General features: G+C 33.9%; 1 protein-coding gene across 5 annotated transcripts in view; it reads left to right on the forward strand.

The window, feature by feature from the left end:
* LOC106683814 (uncharacterized) overlaps nucleotides 1-6,243 on the forward strand; it is a 445,492-nt gene that overhangs the window by 341,680 nt on the left and 97,569 nt on the right. The gene's annotated exons all lie outside the window — the stretch shown is intronic.

The raw sequence follows: 6,243 nt of genomic DNA on the forward strand, positions 1-6,243 counted from the left end.
AAGACTGATCAGTAGTGCTCCCCCCTACATCAGTAACAAGAACTTACACAAAGACTTACGAACTGCCTACGTACAAACAACCATTAAATCATTATATAAACGGTTTCACGACGCACTTCCAATACACACTAACCCTCTAATTCAAGGACTATCAACACGAGACTTACCAGATACGAGACGACGTTTACGAAGGAGCTGGAATAGGGTCCTCTTAAATTGATTTTTAAATTTCTATTTTAATGGAGAGGCATCATTGGATGACCTTAACCTTCATGCCTTCATGATATTTTTATTTATTTTATTATTTTTTTTTCTTCTCTCTCTACATCTCATTCACTGGTTGTAAATACTTTTACAGTTGTGAATAAACTAAATAAAGTAAAAAAAAAAACATTCATTAGTATAATCGCGTTAAACTTTGATAAAATTTTTAACACAATGTAATTGGGTTATTTTGAGTTCACAGAACTACTTTGCTGTATAAATTTATTTTATTAATTGAAACTCACAACTAAATAAAAACAAGTAAATGTGATTTTAGATTACAATACCATGATACAGACAGGTAGAGAAATTATTCATTGGTAGCATTCTTATAACATTTCTACTTTAGAAGGTCTCGAGGTTATCTTCTTTTCAGATGGAGGATTATAAGGACTGGAAGAGGAATCAAGGTTAGATTAATGGATTTGAGTGGTTAGGGAGTTTATAATGGAAGGATTGGTATCTGGGCTAGATCGGTTACATATGGAACATTGAGGTCTTTATGGACGATTTTATTTGTGACAAAATAAGTGCCATTGAAGATTTTACGAAGGAGCCCCAAAGCTCAACTCCGTATGTCCAGATAGGCCTTATTATAGTAATGTAGATCAGCCTTTTGTTATGAATTGGAAGTTTAGACTGTTTATCTAGTAATTGCTGTAATAGATGGAATCGACGGGCGGTTTACTGTTTTTTCAAGCTTGTTTGAGGATTCCAGGTTAGTCGTTTGTCCAGATGTAGTCCAAGGTCGATTTCGTCGACAAGGGTAAGAGCAACATTAGGGATATTCATGATCTTTAGTTTAACATGTTAAATGGAAAAAACGTAGGTTAAATAGAGAAATATTTCGTTATTTTACCAAGTTAAAACGATATAACATGTAACATGGCTGAGAGTCTATGACTAGGTCTGTTAAATGGAGAATGACGTCACGCAACACACCAGCTGAGGTCGTCACCGTTTTTTTTTTGTTTGTTGTGTTAGGTTACATACTCGTAGTTTGTGTTTTGGACTTTTTAAAAAATATAATCAGTAGGCAAACTTTTATACTTCTACTTTTCACTTATTTTAGGCATGTTGTAATAAAATACTGTAATCAAAACCTAAAAGTAAACAATAACACGAAGTTTTGGAAGGACAGGTTACTAAACTAGTTGCTCAGAAAATCCGCTAGGAGCTCTTATGCATTTATCATTTAACATGACTTCAAATAGGGCTGCTCACAATCCTATAACATTTAACATGGTAAAACATTTTACATTTAACACAATATCATGAATACCCCTATTATTAAGTATACTGTAGAGCAGTCGGTAGGTTTACGACGAAGGAGTAGAGGTGATTTGTTGGGATTTATTTTTATCTCCTAATTTTGGCAACATTCTTCCAATGTTTCGATATGAGATTGGAGAGTTTGAGATGCAATTAAAGGTTTATTATTAACTGCGAGAATTTTATTAGTTCAAATTAATTTTTCTAAAATATCTATATCATAGAACTTTTATCATATCTTGAGGGACTTTGCTTTACAAAATGTGTCACACTTTTTGCTAAAATGGTCATCCCGGTAAACCTTTTTAATATCGCTGACATTTGATGAAAAGTTGTTTTGTCATATTTTCTGAAAATGTCACTCGTGAAGGGCGGGCAATAATTTGCGGATTGACCTCAAAAAGTTCATCCAATTCCATTTTCTCATAAATGTCATTTTTCGGTTTAGTTTGTATATAATTGAAAAGAATATGTCATCTTCATAGAATATTAGGTGTCTTAATGGACTTCTATTAACACAACTTTTTACTTATGTTGAGAAGATGGTTGGGGTGCGGTCAGTAAAAAACATAAACAAGTTGAGAGAACTTATTTAATAGTGCTAACGTTTCGGCCAGAGTTTCTAGCCTTCATCAGGGCGATTAATCTACTTAGATTTCTGATCTCACAAAAATAGCGATTACTTTAACATGCGCGTAGCAATTAACACACAACTTAGCAACGTATATTGGGCAGTAAGTTGTGTGATGCACGAAAGCACCAGATTTTTGCATTTGTTAATTTTGATTTTGGGCGTATATGGTGTAAAGAAATAGCATAAAACTGAGTCTCCATCATAATTATTTTTGGCAAGGTTCTAAATGCTTATTGAATAGTCATTAGAGTGAAGAAGTAGCTGTCTGGTTTAAACTAAATTGTCCTTTAATCCACGTCGCTTGTAGAGAGGTCGGATCATGTTTTTTTAAAATAATGGAGATTTGGATTTTAGTTGAAGGATTGGCTGTAGAAGGACTGAACCTCTCAGAGTTGTCTAGACTAAACCGAGGTGGGGCAAGGAGCCAACTCTCTGCGGACATCTTGGAACAGGTGTTTCATTTAAAATGTCTAAGAGGGTTGTGATTTCTATAATATAGAATAATTCTTTAATACACCAAGATGCGATTTATATCATACAATACTCAGATATACACATTTCGATACGTTACAATGGTATTTTATTTAATAATTTATTTATTGTTATTTACTGTATACAAATGTATTTAACAAGTAAATTTGCTGTAGGTGACTTAGTGACATGATACAAACATGTGGAGAATCTACCCACTGATAAAACTCCAATAACATTTCTAGAAGAGAAGATCTCGAGGCCATCTTCTTTTCAGACGCCTAGGAGGATTATTTGGTAATGAAGGAGAAGCCAGGTTAGAAACAAGTGGATTTGGGTGGTTGAGAAGTTTATCATCGAAGGAATGGTATCTGTTTCTGGCCAAGTCGGCAACATATTGATAACTTGATTTGTGACAAAGTAAGAAGGATTTTGGACTGTAGGGATTGGATTGGGTAGGAATTTGATGGTTTAGTGGAGCCCCAAAGCTCAACTCCGTATGTCCAGATAGGCCTTATAATAGTCATGTAGATCAGTCTTTTGTAATAAATTGGTAATTTAGACCGTTTGTCTAGTAAATGTTGTAATAGTCGGAATCTACGAGCAGTTTCTTGTCTTTTTAGTCTTGTATGAGGATTCCATGTCAGTCGTTTGTCCAGATGTAGTTCCTAAGTAACATTACAATGGTATTTGTATATGTATTCAATAATACATTTTAACTACAGTAAACTCTCGCTAATCCAAACGTGAAAAAAATTCACTTCATAAATAACAAATAAGTTTGTTTTTTTTTATTAATTTATTTATGTATTTACGCGTCTACAGATTGATGGAAATTAGCAAATGTGATATCTTGCAAAATTACTGCAATGACATGAGTGGCATGCCATCATGATAGAGACCAGTGCCCATTACTACCTCTTCCTGACTTTAATTGATTTCATTAGTTAACTAAGGAGATCCCTCATCCAGCTCCTTTCTATTCTTTGGTATGTGTTGTCGGGAATATTAGTTACAACCGTTGTAGTACTAGACACTAGTTTATTGGTGGACTTTGGCATGGAATGTTTTGCATGATGTTTAATGTGATCTGGCAGTATGTGTAAGTCTGTGTACTGTGTTCTGTTACTGACTTCCCATGGAGTTCCAGTAGGTGTACGTGGATAAGTCGTTGTCTTAATTTAAAAACTAAAATTGTAAAAATATTTTTACAATAATCATTCACTACTTAATCTTTTAAAGTATTTCACATCTTCGGTTCACTTCTCTCAAAACGATTTATTATTGTCCCTTTCTTCTCCAAAGTTAATGTGAGATGTTTCCTTTTCAAAGCTCATATTCAAAATTAGGGAAACTGCTCTAACATAAATTAAAAAATTATAGGATGTTAACAGTTTTAAAAAAAAGAAATTATAAGTGATAGTTGTTACGTAGGAGTAAAAGTTTTTTTTTATTGTGTAATATTACGACATCAAAGAGCTTATTCGCACCATATTTACAAATATACAAATTAAATGATTTTTCCTAATTATTCCTATTTATAATATTTACATTACCTGTAAATATTAGTCTCCAGAACCGAGCTCTCCCCCACTTGTGAGAGGATCCTGGCGCTTCTCTATCATCCGCGTCACTGGCATAGGAAGCCAGTGGAGGATGAGTGAGGGCGTTAGCTTAGCTAGGATTTGATTAGAGAATCTGGCCATTGCCAGAACTCCAATGAAATTATTTACAATAGGTCTCTAGGCCACTTCTGTTTCAATCTTCAAGGATTGTAGGGATGGGTAATGCTAGATAAGGATTGTACTTGCTCTTTAGGATGATGAATTTCTTATGGAATATGCTGAACGGAGATTTAATAAAGTCTGATAAAAATGGGATATTTAGTTCATGAAGGAGGAGAAGTTAGTAAAGCTAAACTCTATAGTTTAATTACTACTTAATTAATTAGTACTATTACTAGCAATAACTCTATAGCAAGTTGTGTTCATTATCTATTAGACTGGAACTAGGAACTACTGAAGAGAGGATTTGCTCCAGTCAGTTGGATGACCCTATTTGTTCCTCGGACATTGCATTACACTGGAAGCAGTCCTCCTCTGTTGCAGCTCTAATCGATCCTGACCAGCCTTAGTCTTCTTAATCTTCATGTTCCTTAGCTTTAATTAACCAAATGGAAATCCCTTGTTTCCTCTCGGATGAACTCGTTAGTGAGCAAGTGCAATAACAGCATTAGCGATGTAACAATGAATTTATCTCGTTGTATCTTCATCAGCTCACAGGTTAGGCGATTCGAAATTATATTATGCTTGGAGAAGTTTGTCGGGGGGTGCGGTCTGCAAAGAACAACATAAATAAACAAAACCATATTTATTTATTTTATGCCGACGTCTCGACCTGAGTTTCATGTCTTCATCAGGGGTTGTGGCGTAGAAGGCAGGTTGTGACTGAAATTATATTATTATTTCCATGTATAATAATAATATAAAATATATTTTTTTGTTTTTGTTCTGAATAGAGCTTATAGATCTTTGGCTGGCCAAACCAGCCTTCTACACACTTGCCTATCTTGGGCTGCTGAATCCAGTTTGCCTGCATGAAGCTCTTTCACATCATTGTTAATTCTATCTACCAATCTGGTTTCTTATCTCCAACGTGATCTCTTGTCATTCAATGTTGTGTAGAGGGTCCTGATGGATTGCTTCTAGCCTCATGTTTCACCCATCTTAAGAGTGAAAAAAAAGATTACGAATTAATAACTTAAAATAATAATAATGAAGCTTGAGTGAACCCGAAGGTTCGATGCCGATACTACCAACTGTTTTTTACATATATCTGTCGGTAACGACCCTCTAAACTTAAATCTTCTAAATCAGTCTTAACGCAATCCTCCCATCTACTTTCAATAAATTTTTTGAGGATAAAAACTTCCAAAAATTAGAATATATTTTATGCTACATTTTCTTTTTCTTTTTTTATTATGTTTCGGGACTACTGTCCCATATATTCATGTACCTTAATAAACCTCATTTTTGTCAAACTTTTAATTTCACTAAGAAAATCATGTCATATACTAAAAAAACATGGATGAATAATGAATGATAATAAATTAATTATTCATGAATGAAAACAGAGAATGAAATGAATGATAACAGTGAAAAACATTTTTTTTTTTTTCAAAATTGTTGACAGTAGTCCCGAACCGTTGTAAAACAAAAAAAGAAATTATAACATAAAATATATTCAATTTTTGGAAATTTTAACCTCAAAAAATTTATTGAAAGTAGATGGGAGGATTGCGTTAAGACTGTTTAGTATATTTGGATTTAGGGGGTCGTTACTGGAATGTATGTAGAAAACGATTGGTGGTATCGGCATTGAACCTTCGTGTTCACTAAGGCTTCATTATTATTATTTTAAGTTATTAATTTTAATTCGTAATCTTTTTGCACTTAGGCTGTTACTGATGTGTATCTGCAATTGACATTTTTAGATTTTTTTTTTTTTTATTATAATAGTACTTGCTCAGCCTCCACTGGCTCATTACCAGTGATGCGGCAAGAGAGATGCGCTGGGATCTCTTGAGCTCTGCTCTACCCCTC

Source organism: Halyomorpha halys, unplaced genomic scaffold, assembly GCF_000696795.3.
Source record: "Halyomorpha halys isolate HHAL.00 unplaced genomic scaffold, Hhal_1.1 Scaffold3.1, whole genome shotgun sequence".
Classification (NCBI taxonomy): Eukaryota; Metazoa; Arthropoda; class Insecta; order Hemiptera; family Pentatomidae; genus Halyomorpha; species Halyomorpha halys.